Below are 15,088 nucleotides of genomic sequence, written 5' to 3' on the forward strand. Positions count from 1 at the left end.
CGCTCCCGGCCCCGACTCCGCCCCGTGCGCAAAGGCCAGTTTCAGACCCGCAAAGGCCGCCTGGGAGCTGGAGAGGTCGCGTTTTGTGTCACAGCTAACTAAGGCCCGCCTATTAGAGGGTTGACCCCAGGTAGACTGTTTTATACACTCTTTGCTGGAGTTAATTTACTGCAGACATCCAAGTGCAATTCAGACAGAGGTTTCATCTGTGACACACCTTTCTTGGGGTCTTGTTTGGTTGTTGTTGGTCTTTTTTTTTTTAACAGAAATGTCCTGGCCAGTATAGCAATGATACAAGGAAATTACAATAATTAATCAATTAAAATAAGGGAATCCAGGCATCAAGGGTGAGTTACTACTGAAAATACATCTTGTAGACGTTGGTTAAATGTGGGCCTACTGATTTCATCTAAGACCTTCCTTTGTCACAGTTAAAGCCAACCACTGACCTTCTTGTAACTTACCTCCTAAATTGGACTCCTGGACGTCTGAGATTTCTCTCTTCCCTTCCCACCATAAAAACCAGAGTTCGTGGTAAGAAAAGAAAAAGAATAGGATAAAATGTATGTTTTGGTTTGAAGTATACTTAAACTAGATGAATTATAGGAGTACTTAACCTGGAAGATTAAAATATAAAAGAGGTATGCTTGCAGCTCTTCAGAAAGCAATGACAGGGCATTCTGAATCTCCTGCACTTCTTTTCAATTATGGCTTAAACCAGGGAATTCTGACCACAAAGGAGAAACTTGTCTGTTCCATTTCATTTGGTTTGTCTCCACAGGGATGTGTGGAGAAAACTTGTTTGAAAAGCCAGCCGTGATACATTTCAGCTCTTGAAAACATGTACAGTCCTAATACCATTATACACAGAGCCAAAATTATTATAATATTGACCATATACTTAAATTCAAAAGTATTGTCAAACAGTACCCGCGTTACATTCTATGTATTAGTCCCATGCTCTATTTTATTACTGAATGACACATAATGAGCTGTTCTGTTATCTCCATGTATATAAAATTTATCATTGAATCTTTGCTTGTAAAATAAGCCTGGGTCATCAGCATGAGACTATGGTTGACATCGTTCTGTTTCCATAATTTTTTAAACCTCATGTTTTTTCCAGCAATGCTTTCATAAACACACCTCATCCTATTAATGAAGATATCATGATCTCTAGCGTGAAGCTTTCCAGAGGAAGAGAAGCAAGCTAGTTTCAGGTTTAAGAAATCTACTCAGGCTGTCATCATACCCCTTGACAATAGGACATTTCCAAACTCTTGCCTACCCCTCAACCTTTAATGCCTAAGGGTAGCTCATGTTTTTCCACATTCCAGAAAAGGGGAGAAGAGCAATTTGAAAAGAATTCACCTTAGATATTTATTTTCATCGTTCACATTACGTAACTGATTGAGGCTACTAAGATGGTGATTTGTTTGTTTCATTGTGATTCTTTAAACAAAGAAATGAATTATAAACTCTAAACAAGGGGCCCAATTAATTTAATAGATTTAAATTAGACTATATGGCTTCTGAAATAGATTCTTCTATACTACAGTCTTGAAACAACAGGTATAAATTTGAAGAGATAATGAAATATGGGAAGATGAAATTTTTAAGTATGTCTTTTGGCTGTGAAGATGATTTTGCTGACTTGAACTGGTTTTCCATTCTGCTATAGTAAAGAGAGCACCGGACCAAAAGTCAGGACCAAGTTCCTTTGTGTCTTGGGCCACTCATGTAACCTTAGCGCTCAGCACGCCTGTTTGTTAAGTAAGATAATTAAAGTAATACTAGATGCTGTCTATGGCACCTTCCACATCTAAAGTTAAACTACTTAGACTCCTTGTGGCTTATTTTTGAGAAGTTGGCTGGAAATAGGTGTTCCTTTCCAAGTAGAAAGTCAGAACCAGAGTTGTCCTTAAAAAACTGAACAAACAGCAAGGCACTTGGGGCACATCTCTGCAACCTAGCTTAACAGTTTTCTAATTTCAGAAACCGGAAACTGAACATATTAATGGCAACAAAAAATACCACTTACTGATATGTACACAGGGACAGCTCTCTTTGAGCTGCGTGATTCCACTGTTGAAGCCTGGGGAGAAGGGTCCATGTGGACACGTGATCTTTAGGGTGCCTCTATCTTGGCATGGCCCATGACACAGAATGGAACCTCAAAGCAAAGGAAACAGACCTAAGGGGGGAAAAATGAGGTTGAAGAACGTTGTCTAGTTACTTTACAGGTGAAAGTGAAGAGGAAAACATCAGATAACCATAATAAAATGAGCACAATTAGCCTATTTACCTCTCAGAGTTGTTACAAGATTAAATGATGCAGAATAAAACCTAGCATATTCTAAGAGCTCCATGAATGTTGGTTAATATGGGTATCCCTCTCCTGCCCACTGCTACCATACCTTTACAACCCACTCATCGCCCACCAGGCTTCATGCTCATGACAGTTCCCTAGTTCCTGTTCTTCCTCTTTGCTCAGGTACTGGTCTAGGGCTGAACCCCAGTGTTAATTCACTCACCACTCCCAAATCCTTCAGGCTCTGTCCCCCCAACACGACCCCCAGACCTCATCTGATTCAGAAGGATTAACTATGCAATACCAAAATGAGATGCCACAGCTCGCACTGGTTTTGTACTTACTGAAAATTGGGACCAATTTGTTTTCAACATTTAACGAACATTTATTGAATGTCTACCCTGTATTCCCATAGCCCTCTTGGCATGCATTCCTAGTATTGCAGTTAACATACTGAATAGAAATTCTGTTCACTTTTTCTATTTCTCATTTTACACTGTGAGCTTCTTAGGGCAAGGACCATCAGAATTCTTATATGATGGGAGAAAAGCTTTTTAAGTGCTGCCTTGTTCGATAAATAAAATATTTATTTTTTAATGCTGCCATATTTCTTTGAAGTTCTCTTCAAAATTGTCCTCAATAAAAGAGTGTACTAATCAAATTCAACTTCCATTACCTTTCAAAATATATTTTTGAAATAAATAAGGGGTAGAGTGTGAAATAAACAATCAGTCCATTCTTATCGAAGTACTTTCACTTAAAAGACCCTCAATTAAAAAACAAGCCAATGAATGAATTCTGAGGCAGTTGTGTTGAACATGACCGTGTCTGCTCTTGCCTTTAATAGAATGCCATTGACATGTGCCACTCTGGAGTGCTGTGAGCAAATATATCCTTAAAACCACAGAATTTTCAATTATTTGCTTTACTAACTAACTAGTTTGACAAGTATTTATTCAGTATCAACTATGTCTCAGGCACTTTCTCAGCCCTGGGAATGCTGTGGTGAGCAAAACAGAAAGGGCATGTGCTGGAAGGAAACGCCTAAGGAAGTACAATTGGGCTGAACAAGTACTCTCCACCTGCTATTCACCTCATGCGGACTCTTTTGTGAAAGAAAAGACTAATCTCAAGTTAAGTGCAAAATGATATATAAAGAGTGTTCTATAAGGATGAAAAATCACCAACTAAAATTCATGTGTTAAATTCTGAAACGGACCTAGGGACAGGAAACTCACTGTTTTGTGAGATCACTTCACTTAGAACATATTTGCTCTTGGCTTCTTTGACAGTCATGTCTCCTGTTTTTCCTGCTTTCTTCTTCCCTTGCTGGCTGGGTCTGTGCATTCTCCTCGCCTGGATTCCTCTGCTCGACCTGACTTCTAAATATTGCCACACACAGACACGTTTGCACTTTTTCAGATCTGTACTCGAGAGGCTCCTACCATGGGTGTTTTGTATATGCTCTTCCCTTACCTGGAACTTTCTTCTGTCTCTGGCCTGGCCCATCCAATAAATAGCAACTTTTATTTTCTCTCCCACCAGGTCAAATCCCTCTCTGATCAGGTCAAATCTTCCTCATTAAAAAACTGCCTGGGGCTTCCCTGGTGGCGCAGTGGTTGAGAGTCCGCCTGCCCATGCAGGGGACACGGGTTCGTGCACCGGTCCGGGAAGAACCCACATGCCGCGGAGCGGCTAGGCCCGTGAGCCATGGCTGCTGAGCCTGTGCGTCTGGAGCCTGTGCTCTGCAACGGGAGAGGCCACAACAGTGAGAGGCCCGCGTACTGCAAAAAAAACAAAAAAAAACCCAACTGCCTGTTCTTTAGAGCACTTGTCACAATTACAATGTTAAATTTGAGTAATTATTTGATTAATATTTGTTTTTCACCAAAGACCATACATTTTCATGACTGTACTTGACCTTTTTTGGTTCTCCCTGTATCCCTGGCACTAACCAGCATGAATCCTGGCACATCGTAGATGCCTAATAAATAATTGTTGAATGAGTGAGTAAATGAATAAATGAATGAATGACTCCTGGGAGGTTTTTTTGGTAAGTAATTCTTTGTTTTTCTAATTTTAATGTTTATTGGCCTACTAAAATGATGTCTTGAGTCAAATTTAGCAGGGTGAGTGTTCCTAATCTGGTCTCAAACATAATGGACATGTATTAGTATATTTGTTAAGATGTGAGCTGGGCCTACCAAGAATTTCTAGTATGGTTTTTGCACAAGAACAGACAAATAGGCTAAAGAGTTTTAAAATTCAGAAAGAGACCAGTGCAGAAATAGGAACTTAATATATGATAAAAGTGTGGACAGCACACACCACTGAAAAAAGAAGAAATTATTTAGTGGTGTCGTTAGGAAAACTGATTCTTTATTAGAGAAAAACAGAACCGATTCCCTACTTACCATCATGTACAGAGTGGACTCCAGATGGGATAAACTTCCTGTGGTGACGAAGATATAAGTTAATGGAAGACAATATAAAACATCTATATGACCCGGGGTAGAGAAAGATTTTTAAAATAACGCCCAAAAAGCATATACCATAAAGAAAATTTTAAAAGATACATTTGATTACATTAAAATTCAGGCTTTCTATTCAACAAAGGACACCATGAATAAAGATAATAGGTGATAGATTGGGAGAATACATTAGTTATGACTAAAACAGACAAGGGAATAATATCTAGAATGTGCAAAGAATTCTTACACATGACAGGAACCACAATAGAAAAAAATGGGCAAAGGGTGTGACCAGGCATTTTACAATAAAGGAATCCCAAAGCCTACAACGCACATTTTAAGAAACCAGAGAAGTGCATTTTAAAATCATAAAATATCCTTTACACCTGTTGGACTGACAAAAATTAGGAAGCTGATGCTTCCTTGTCAAAGTGACTCCCTGATTAACTCTCCACCCTCCCAACTGCTACTCAAACCTCCCAAACACCCTCCTTTATCCTTAGTTTCCTTTACTGACTTAGCTTTCAATTTCACATACAAAATAGCTTTCAATTTCACATACAAAATAGCTTTCAATTTCACATACAAAATATCAAGGAATACTACAAGCTTCCCCACACCTACCCACCTGTCTGCATCTGTGCCATATTTATTATATATGGGCTTTTCTTCTATACTGTAGAAGAACTGCCTCTGTTCATGGCTAAGTTCAGCTTGTACACTTGGGCATTAATTCCCATCTCCTCCCACCTCCTTGAGAACACTGCTCTAGCAATTCTGTTCCTTCTCTCCTATGTCATCATTTAATCCATCTCTATCTTCCCCAAGTGTATATAAACAAAACAAATTCCTAACTACAACATTGATTTTTAATTACAGGCATGGAAATGTAATTGCAGTTCATAGAGACAATTCTATGTAACTCACTCCAAAGAAAATAATAGCAAGGAAAGTAATAGTAATTTATTTAAATGTGGGTAATTTTTTCATCTATTCAATTTTGGGAAGCCAGCTAAAAAATATAGATATAGAGATAGATAGATAGATAGATAGATGATAGATACATAGAGCTATAGATCTATATAGATATCTTGATGAAGATTAAAATGTGGTTACCAGGGGGTCTGGGAGGTAGGGAAATAGGGAAATCTGGTCAAAGGGTGCAAGCCTTCTTAAGTATATGAGTTGATGGATGTGTTAATTAACTTAATTCTAATAATCATGTCATAAAATATACAGATATTAAATCATCACATTGTACACTTTATGCACACCAGTTTTGTCAATAATACCTCAATAAAACTGAAAACAAAAACAAATCCAGTCACTCCCCAAACATTTACCTGGCCAGCTACCATGTTAGTGTTCTTAGCCTACGCCAGCCCCGGGTCCAGTCCCAGCAGAGTGGGCTTTCTAGGAAACACAGTCCAAAATAAAGAAAACCTGTTCAAGTACTTCAAACCTTTTCCAGTGTTGAGGCTCAGGGCAGGCCATCCCCAAATATGCCACCATGGCGTAGTGATTATTTTGAGTTAAAGTTATTGAAGAAATGGCCCATGCGAGAGGGACGCTCTAACCCTCCTTTCTCTCTCCCTGAAAGCAGGAAATAAATCTCCTGTGAAAGGTGCCCTCCTGCATCTGGAGGTAGAAGGACACCCCTATCTCCAGAGACAGGGAATTCGGGCTGAGATCCTGTATAAACCAACCTTGCTACTTCTTTAATTTACCACCCAAGCCCAAATTCTGTTTAGATTCTTTACTCATTAAGCACCCAAAACCGAAGTTTCTTTGTCCTGTCAATTCCTCACAAATTTATTGTTTCTTTGCCTAAAAAGTATAAAAGCTGCCTGCTTTGGCTACTGCTTAGGTCCATTTCTATGACACTTCTGTGCATACAAATTAAAATATGTTTCTCTTTCTCCTGTTACTCTGTCATGTGTCAATTTTTTTTTTTTTTTTTTTTTTTTTTTTTTTTTTTTGCGGTACGCGGGCCTCTCACTGTTGTGGCCTCTCCCGTTGCGGAGCACAGGGTCCGGATGCGCAGGCTCAGCGGCCATGGCTCACGGGCCCAGCCACTCCGCGGCCTGTGGGATCCTCCCGGACCGGGGCATGAACCCGCGTCCCCTGCATCGGCAGGCGGACTCTCAACCACTGCGCCACCAGGGAAGCCCCATGTGTCAATTTTGTTATTAGTCTGGCACAAGAACTCAAGAGGGTGAAGTGGAAATTGCCTTCTCCCTGATGCTAGCCTTTTCAGGGGGTATTCTTAATACCTAGTAACCTTCTTAAAAATGCTTTCGTCCCATGGCTAACATTCTGAGTGCCCTTTATACAGTTTGCTGCTGTTTCCCGAAAATTTAAAGGTACCTTTTTCCTACTTCTCACTTTCTACTCCTCAACAGCAACAACCATCGCCACATAAATAAAATAAACCTTCACATCACATCAGTCTCCAGCTTCATTGCTGTGTTTAATCCCTCATCTCTCATCTGGACCACCTTCACTGGTCTTCCAGCTCTACAACCCCTCCAATCCAACCTCCCTAAGAGTGGTTTTAAATTTGTGTTGTTTGGAACTTTAGTAGATCTTGTTTTTTGCTTGTTTCGTTTTGCTTTTGGTTGGTTGTTTTGGCTTTATTTGGCCTGGGAAGCCTTACTTCCACTCCATCTAGAATGTCTTCTGCTTTGCTCAGGGAGCCTTCCCTGCTTCCCCATGGAGGGGAAGCACTTTGAGTCTTCTGCAGCTTTCATATCTGCCTCTGTAATTGGTTATCTGACCAAAGTGTTGTAATTATTTCATTTATAAATCTGTCTCCTCTGGAGTGCATTAACCTTCTATTCTTTATATACTCAAATAATTGCAGAATTCTGGGTTTGATTTATGTTTGGACAAAGAGTGTACAGTATTGTTAGTAACAAAGATAGGAACAGCAAGAAAGTGCTAGTTTGTGCAGGAGTTAAATAATTTGCTTTTGAAGGTACTGAGTTTGAGATTTCTGTGAGCCATCAGGCTGGAATAATTAGTAAGCAATATGGATGTGGAATTCAAAAGAGACATCCAATCTGAAGACGCAAACTTGATCATTATCAGGATATGAATAGTTAGGGCAACTCCAAATGAAAGCCATCTATCTGTTTCACCCATTGATTCCGCTGTGGAGAGAATGGCTCTAATGTGAGGAAGACTGTGTGTCTTCCACCTTCCCACAGAAATGTACCAGCTGAAGATTGAAATTTACATTGTAGAAGGATGTATGTAAAATATTTAACACAGATTCATAGGAAGTATTTTTTCTTTTAGGATTGATAAGCTAAAAACACTTTCCATTGTAGTATGGACCTGAGAAGGCCATTTCAGGAGAAATGTTCAGAGGGTAATCACTGGTCAGCCTTACCTTTAAATCCTTGCTCTATGAAAACCTAGCAGTCTGATCTTGTTTAAGTCACCTAACCTCTCCCAGCCTCAGTTTTCTTACTGGGAAAAGGAATAATAAACACCTAAACTTGGAAGTATGTTATTAATATTTTCAATGAGATAACATTTGTGATAGTTTCCTGTAATGCTTGCACAGAGTAGGTGCTCAGTAAATGTCTTCAACAAGCATTTACTGAGTTTCCTCCATGTTCCAGACACTGTTTTAAGCACAAAGATCTCTGCCCTCATGGAGCTTACACTCAGATGTGGGGAGGGGAGAGAAAACAATGAACATAATGAAGAAACAAATTATATTGTACACCAAATGGCAACATAATCCATTTTATATAGAAAATTCATGTAGTGTAAGTAGTCATAGCCTTTAACACCTGCAGGGTCCAGGAAAGTAATCAAAATAAATAAGTTAGGTTGGTTGAAAAGAGCAGCCTTTTTTATTATTCTGCTTTTGTGAAGATAAGAGCACAAAAAATACATCTCTTTTCCTTCCTACATCTACCTTCAGAAAACAATAGTACAAGTGTCATGATAAATGGCAATTGACAGCCTTCTTATCTGAGACATAAATGGCAAGCCTCCTAGGGCTCTGGCACTGGCAGAGACCCTGGGAAAGTCACTTGTCACTTCCAAGCAATTGGTGGTCTTTGGGAATATGGACTCCGTGTTGCCAGACCCGCCAATTTTTCAAGTAAAGTCACAAATTTGCATTTGGGGTGAAATATCCTGATTTTTAATATAGCCGTTTATTTATAATTTTTTCAACTGTAAAATCTTCTCCTCTCCTCCCCCCAACCCCCCCCAAAATTTGCAGACCACATATGGTTTAAGGAAGTAATCAGGTTTAAATCTCTGAAAAAAACTGAGGTTTTATTTATGTCACTTTTAAAATAAGCTTTAGCTCTGCAGTATTTTGTAAAACTTGGCACGTGAAAGTGTGAGCCACTCAAACTACTACATAGTCACTAACTATTTTTTTTTATTGGAGTGTAGTTGCTTTAGAATGTTGTGTTAGTTTCTGCTGTACAGCGAAGTGAATCAGCTATATGTACACATATATCTCTTCCCTCTTAGACCTCCCTCCCACCCCCATCCCACCCATCTATGTCATCACAGAGCACTGAGCTGACTCCCTGTGCGATACAGCAGGTTCCCACTGGCTATTTATTTTACACATGGTAGTGTATATATGTCAATCCTAATATCCCAATTCATCCCACCCTCCCCTTCTACCCGCCCCCCCCCATCCACATGTCTGTTCTCTATGTCTGCGTCTCTATTCCTGCCCTGCAAATCATTATATAAGGAATAAATATTTTGCTAAGAATCTTACTGATCTGGGGTAGGAAACACTGGTTAAGAGTAAGAAACAATATTTCTCCTGCATATTTGCCCCCAGATTACCTCCTATCATTATTAAACGTCTTCCTTAGTTACAGTGCCCTGATTTTGTTCAGCTGATAAACCACATTTCTCACTCTCTCTTGCAGCTAGGGATGGACAAGTGACTAAGTTCTCCCAAGGATATGTAGGCAGGAGTTGTTGGAGGGAGCTTCTGGAAACGCTCCCTAAAAAGAAAGTCTTCCTCCTTCCTCTTTTTTCTGCCTCAGACTCAGACGTGATAGCTGGAGTTGCATGAGCCATCTTGTGATTGTGAAGCAATTTGTACAAAGGATGGTTGAGCAGAAAAAGTGAAGGCTCCTGGGACATTGATGATATTAAGAAGCCCCTGTAGGGCTTCCCTGGTGGCACAGTGGTTGAGAGTCCGCCTGCCGATGCAGGGGACATGGGTTCATGTCCCGGTCTGGGAGGATCCCACATGCCGCGGAGTGGCTGGGCCCGTGAGCCATGGCCACTGAGCCTGCGCATCCGGAGCCTGTGCTCTGCAACGGGAGAGGCCACGGCAGTGAAAGGCCCGCGTACCGAAAAAAATAAAAAATTAAAAAAAATAAAGAAGCCCCTGTAAGTCCAAGACTCTGAACTTGTTTTACATTAGTGAAAATGAAATTTTGCCTATTTAAACCACTTTATAAGAAATTGATTCTTTACAAGAAATTGATTACATTAAGAGATAATTAAGAGGTAGAGTGAACTGGTTGTAATTCTATGTGGGATGTTGGATGGGGGAGGGCAGAGGGGGAAGAGTCAAGGGTGATGCCCAGGGTTCTGGCTTTGGCTACTGGGCGACAATGTGCCCTGAGCAGGCAGGATCAGGTGGTTCATGATGTCTAAATAAATAAATAAGCCACTTTATTTCTGTTACCAAGTAGTCTAATACAAGTCCTGAGATCATTTTAAAAATACCTTTTTATATAGCCTCTAATGTGGAAGAGCAGAATTCCAACTAAGTTAATAGGCATGTGGAATCACCATTTGTCATATAGCAAAACCATAAAATTGTCTTGTCACCTGCTGAAACCTCCTCAACTTCCTGTGTTTGTTAAAATCACCTTTACTCATTTTGAAGTCTAGTTGAATTGGCATAAGAAATATTTTAGACTGTGATGTAATTTGTTGGATTAATTAATAGGAAAATAAATTGTATTTGCTTTTATTTACCTATATATTAATTAACTGAAAAATGAGATCATGCCTCAAGCTATTAGAATGCAACCAAACATTGAATCCCTCAGACTTAAGGGAACACATCCATTTGATCACACAATTTATAGGGACAGAGACTGAAGCAGTGGAAATAGCATGCTAAATCTTAAAAGGTGTGTTTTAAAATTAGGGAAGATGTTTTCACTGAAGTTTTTAATTTAATGCATCAATTAAATACTAAATGCCATGTATATATATATATACTACTGACACACACAAAACAAACAAACAAACAAAAACTCTTGTCAAGCACAGGTGTAAGGGAGAGCACAGTGATGACTGAAACATAATCGCTGCATTGAAGAACGTCAGTTTGGCTTATAAAACCAACAAATAAAATCCTTTTTATAGTTGAGGGGATTGAAGTAAATGAGCTTCAATGACTTGTTAAAGATCATACAACAGGTTAATAGTAAAGTGCAGACTGCCTCACTCCTAGACCCATGCCTTCTGACAAAGTCAGGCTTCTGACTTCAGGGAGAACAGAAAAGAGTATTTTCAAGTGAAGAAAAGGTACACCTTTTTGACTTCCATTAAATAATTAATACTTCATTTTGCCTTGAGACTATTTAGAGAACACAGAAGTATCTTCAAGAACAACCATTTTTGAAATCTTAGCCAAAAAAAAAAATGAGTTCCCAAGGCAGATTAAGTTGATTGAATCATGACTTAAGTAAAACAATTATTTCCATCCAGTCTCTGTTCTCTCCCTATATCAGATTAGACTAGCTACATTTAACAGAAAATCTAAAATTTCATTGCTTAAACACAGAAAGTTTTAGTCACTCAAGTGGACAGGTCCAGAGGCAGGAAGACCAGGGCAGGTTTGGAGGCTCCACAAAGTCACAAGTGATTTAGGCTCCTTCTATCTTGATGCTCCACCATTCTCAACAAATGGCTCATGGTTTCCAATCTGAAGCATCATAATATGGCTGCTTGAGCACCAGCCATCACATCTGTGTTCTAGAAGTCATGAAATTCAATTGAGGGATGCAAAAAACAAAATAAAACAAAATAAAAACAAACAAAAAAACCTAAAAACATCTTCCAGCTGAATCAGCTCCTTTAAAACACCTACTCAGAAATTTCATACACAGCAATTCACTTGCTTCTCGTTGACCACAATCTAGGACACGTCACACTTAGTTCAAGGGATTGGGAAATACTGGTCTCTTAGTGAGGCCCATAGCCATTCTGAATGAAATCAAGGTCCATCTCTAAGAAAGAGTTAGGTTAGGGGATAGTTGGTAAACAACCAGAAGTCTCTGTCACAACTGTCACAAAATATCAAGGGACATGTGTTTGTCAGTGGCAGGTGTCCCCTTGATATTTAACTTCAAGTGTATTTAATATTAAAATATCAATACCAAATTCATATTTGATTTTAATAATTATTTGTTATCTATTTAATATTAATGACACTTAAATATTAGATTAAAATATTAAGATTAAAATAACTCTGAAAATTTGTCTTCATTTCCTTCTGCCTGATTTCCCAGTCTGAAATGAAAAGAAATAATCGTGACAGAATATGGTTACTCAGTAAAACACAACTGGTTCTGACAGCTTCCTAGCCACACCTATGATATTCAAAGTCAGCTACACCCAGAAAAATAAAAGCTTAAAAACATACATGGTGATGAACTGGCTCAGTAAGAAAAGAATACATCAAGTCATCTATTTGCCAAAATGATCTCAGGATACTGCGAGTGCATTGCTTAAACTATCCAGGTTATTCAGGTTGGTTTTTAAACATAATTTAGTAAATTTGTTGGATAGACCCTGACCAAAAATAATGTCAAAATGTGATTTTTTTCCCTCAATTATGGGTTGGCAAAATATATTCACTAAGTAAAGTGGCAGTGAGTATGCCATGTACCTAAATTTGGTTACCCTATGTGCCACTGTATACCCTCCAATATATGCAACCATAGGGTACAAAGTATACAGAGAGTCAGTTACAGTTATTCAGGTACAGAAGAACACAGAGTAGGGTGGGAGATTCTGCTGTGTGGGTGGACAGAAGAGATGTGGCCTTGAATTGGGGTCACCAGGTGAGCCGGGACAAATTTCCTTACCATTTGGCAGCCGTAGACCTGCTGCCTGAGACTACCAGTGTACTCACTCTAATTGGCTAATTGTGTTGTTCATCTATTAGTTTTTGCAGGTTCTAACCAAGGGATCATCTATACAGTGCTTGTCAAATTTCACATACAAAGGGATCTCCTGGGACAGCTTGTTGAAGTGCAGATTCTGATTCACTGGGTCTGGGGTGGGGCCTGAATCCACTTTCTTCACCTGCTGTCAGGTGTTATGAACAGCACTGAGTAGCAAAGACCTAGTACAGAGGTGAACTTGTACACTGGGAACACCTGCAAGGCCTCCCCCACAGAGTTTTTTATTCAGTGGGTCTGAGAAAAGACCCAAGAATTAGCCTTTCTGGCACATTCCCAGGTGATGCTGATGCTTCTGGTCCAGGAATCACACTTCAAGAACCACTGATTTAGAATTTCATTATGGATCTCAAAGAGGTGAGAAATATGGTGGATGTAGAATAGTAACCTAGCTCTCTTACAGAACGCCTACTATGGACGAAAGGTCTTTGTGAAGTTGGATTTTAAATTTTATGTAAATGAACCATATAAATGTCATCCACTCTTAATTCCTAAGCTTTCTACATATTTTAAGAGAGACAAAGTCAAAATAAGAAAATTCTTTCATTTCCACTTTGGATTAGAGGGTTCCTTTTAGTTTTTCTTGAACTATACGTGGCAGAAAATAATTCTATGTGAATTTTTGGTATGAATTCTAGGTAAAAATTCAGGTATCTCAAAGGAAGCCTTGAAATTTCCTTTTAAGAATAATTCCATGTTATAGCATTTAATGGTCCCTAAACATGGACAAATAAAAACACTCCACAATTACAGGTATTCATTGTTGCACTCTGACAACTAAATTTTTAAAAATTTGAAATCTTATGTATCTCAGACCAAATATGGAGGAAGGTCACACTTATTTTTAATTGTTTTTTTCTCTAAAGTTAGTAAATAAACAACGTCTAACTCCGTAGATTGATTTTATAAAGGACATTTTATTCCTATCAATCAAAAAACTTTAAGTAAAGATTTTAAAATAATTTGATCTATCCACATGAAATGCGTATAATAAATATACTTTGCACATAACATTTCTTACACAATTATTCTATCTATATATTTGAAAGTGGTTATTATTTTATTGGTAGTGGCAAGGATTTGAGATCAAGTGTGGTTTTTATTTTTTATGCAACACTATCCTTTCAAAGAGTTTTTTAAAACTATGCTCGCTTAAATTTACTGGGCCCTACAAAGTATACAACGATCTACCCATTCTTTTTTTTTTTTTTAATTTTTATTGGCGTGTAGTTGTTTTATCCATTCTTAGTAGTGCTTTCTCCTGCTATATGTAGTACTCTTTTCTTTAACCTAATTATGTAGAAAGACAAAGTCAGTTTCTGCTCAAATGCAATGTTCCTTCACATTTATTAGAAAAGCAGATAAAAGAAACCAGAAACATGTAGCAATATACATAATTTGTTTCATTGCCCTAATCTAATTGAGGATTTTCAACTAGTACAGGACTTTTATAACTAACACACACCAAAATGGAGTTAGCTTTTCCTCTATGATAATAAAAATCCTCAACTCTAGAACATCTATTGTGAACATTTTCCAAATAACATAGCATATTCCATTTTCTACGAGTAAACATATGCATAGATATCAAATTTTACAAAATAGGGCTTTCCTGGTGGCGCAGTGGTTGAGAGTCTGCCTGCCGATGCAGGGGACACGGGTTCGTGCCCCGGTCCAGGAAGATCCCACATGCCGCGGAGCAGCTAGGCTAGGCCCGTGAGTCATGGCTGCTGAGCCTGCGTGTCCGGAGCCTGTGCTCTGCAACGGGAGAGGCCACAACAGTGAGAGGCCCGCGTAACGCAAAAAGAAAAAAGAAAAAAATTTTACAAAATATTTTTAATAAACCTAGGAGGAATTAAAAGCTCAGCAAAGTTAAGGAAGTATTTAACAAAGCTCATTTATAACAATTATATCAATTTTCATCTGTCTTGGTGTTTCCATGGAATTTTTTCACATGAAATAGTTTGAGATCTTGATCAAGATAGGAAAGTTTAACTGTACATTTTCCCTAGCTATAGATTTAATTCTTGAAAACAATTCAGAATGATTAACTTACTGACAATTAATTAACAGACAATTAACTTACATGAAATAATCCA

The sequence above is a fragment of the Delphinus delphis genome, chromosome 13 (genome assembly GCF_949987515.2).
Source record: "Delphinus delphis chromosome 13, mDelDel1.2, whole genome shotgun sequence".
Lineage (NCBI taxonomy): Eukaryota > Metazoa > Chordata > Mammalia > Artiodactyla > Delphinidae > Delphinus > Delphinus delphis.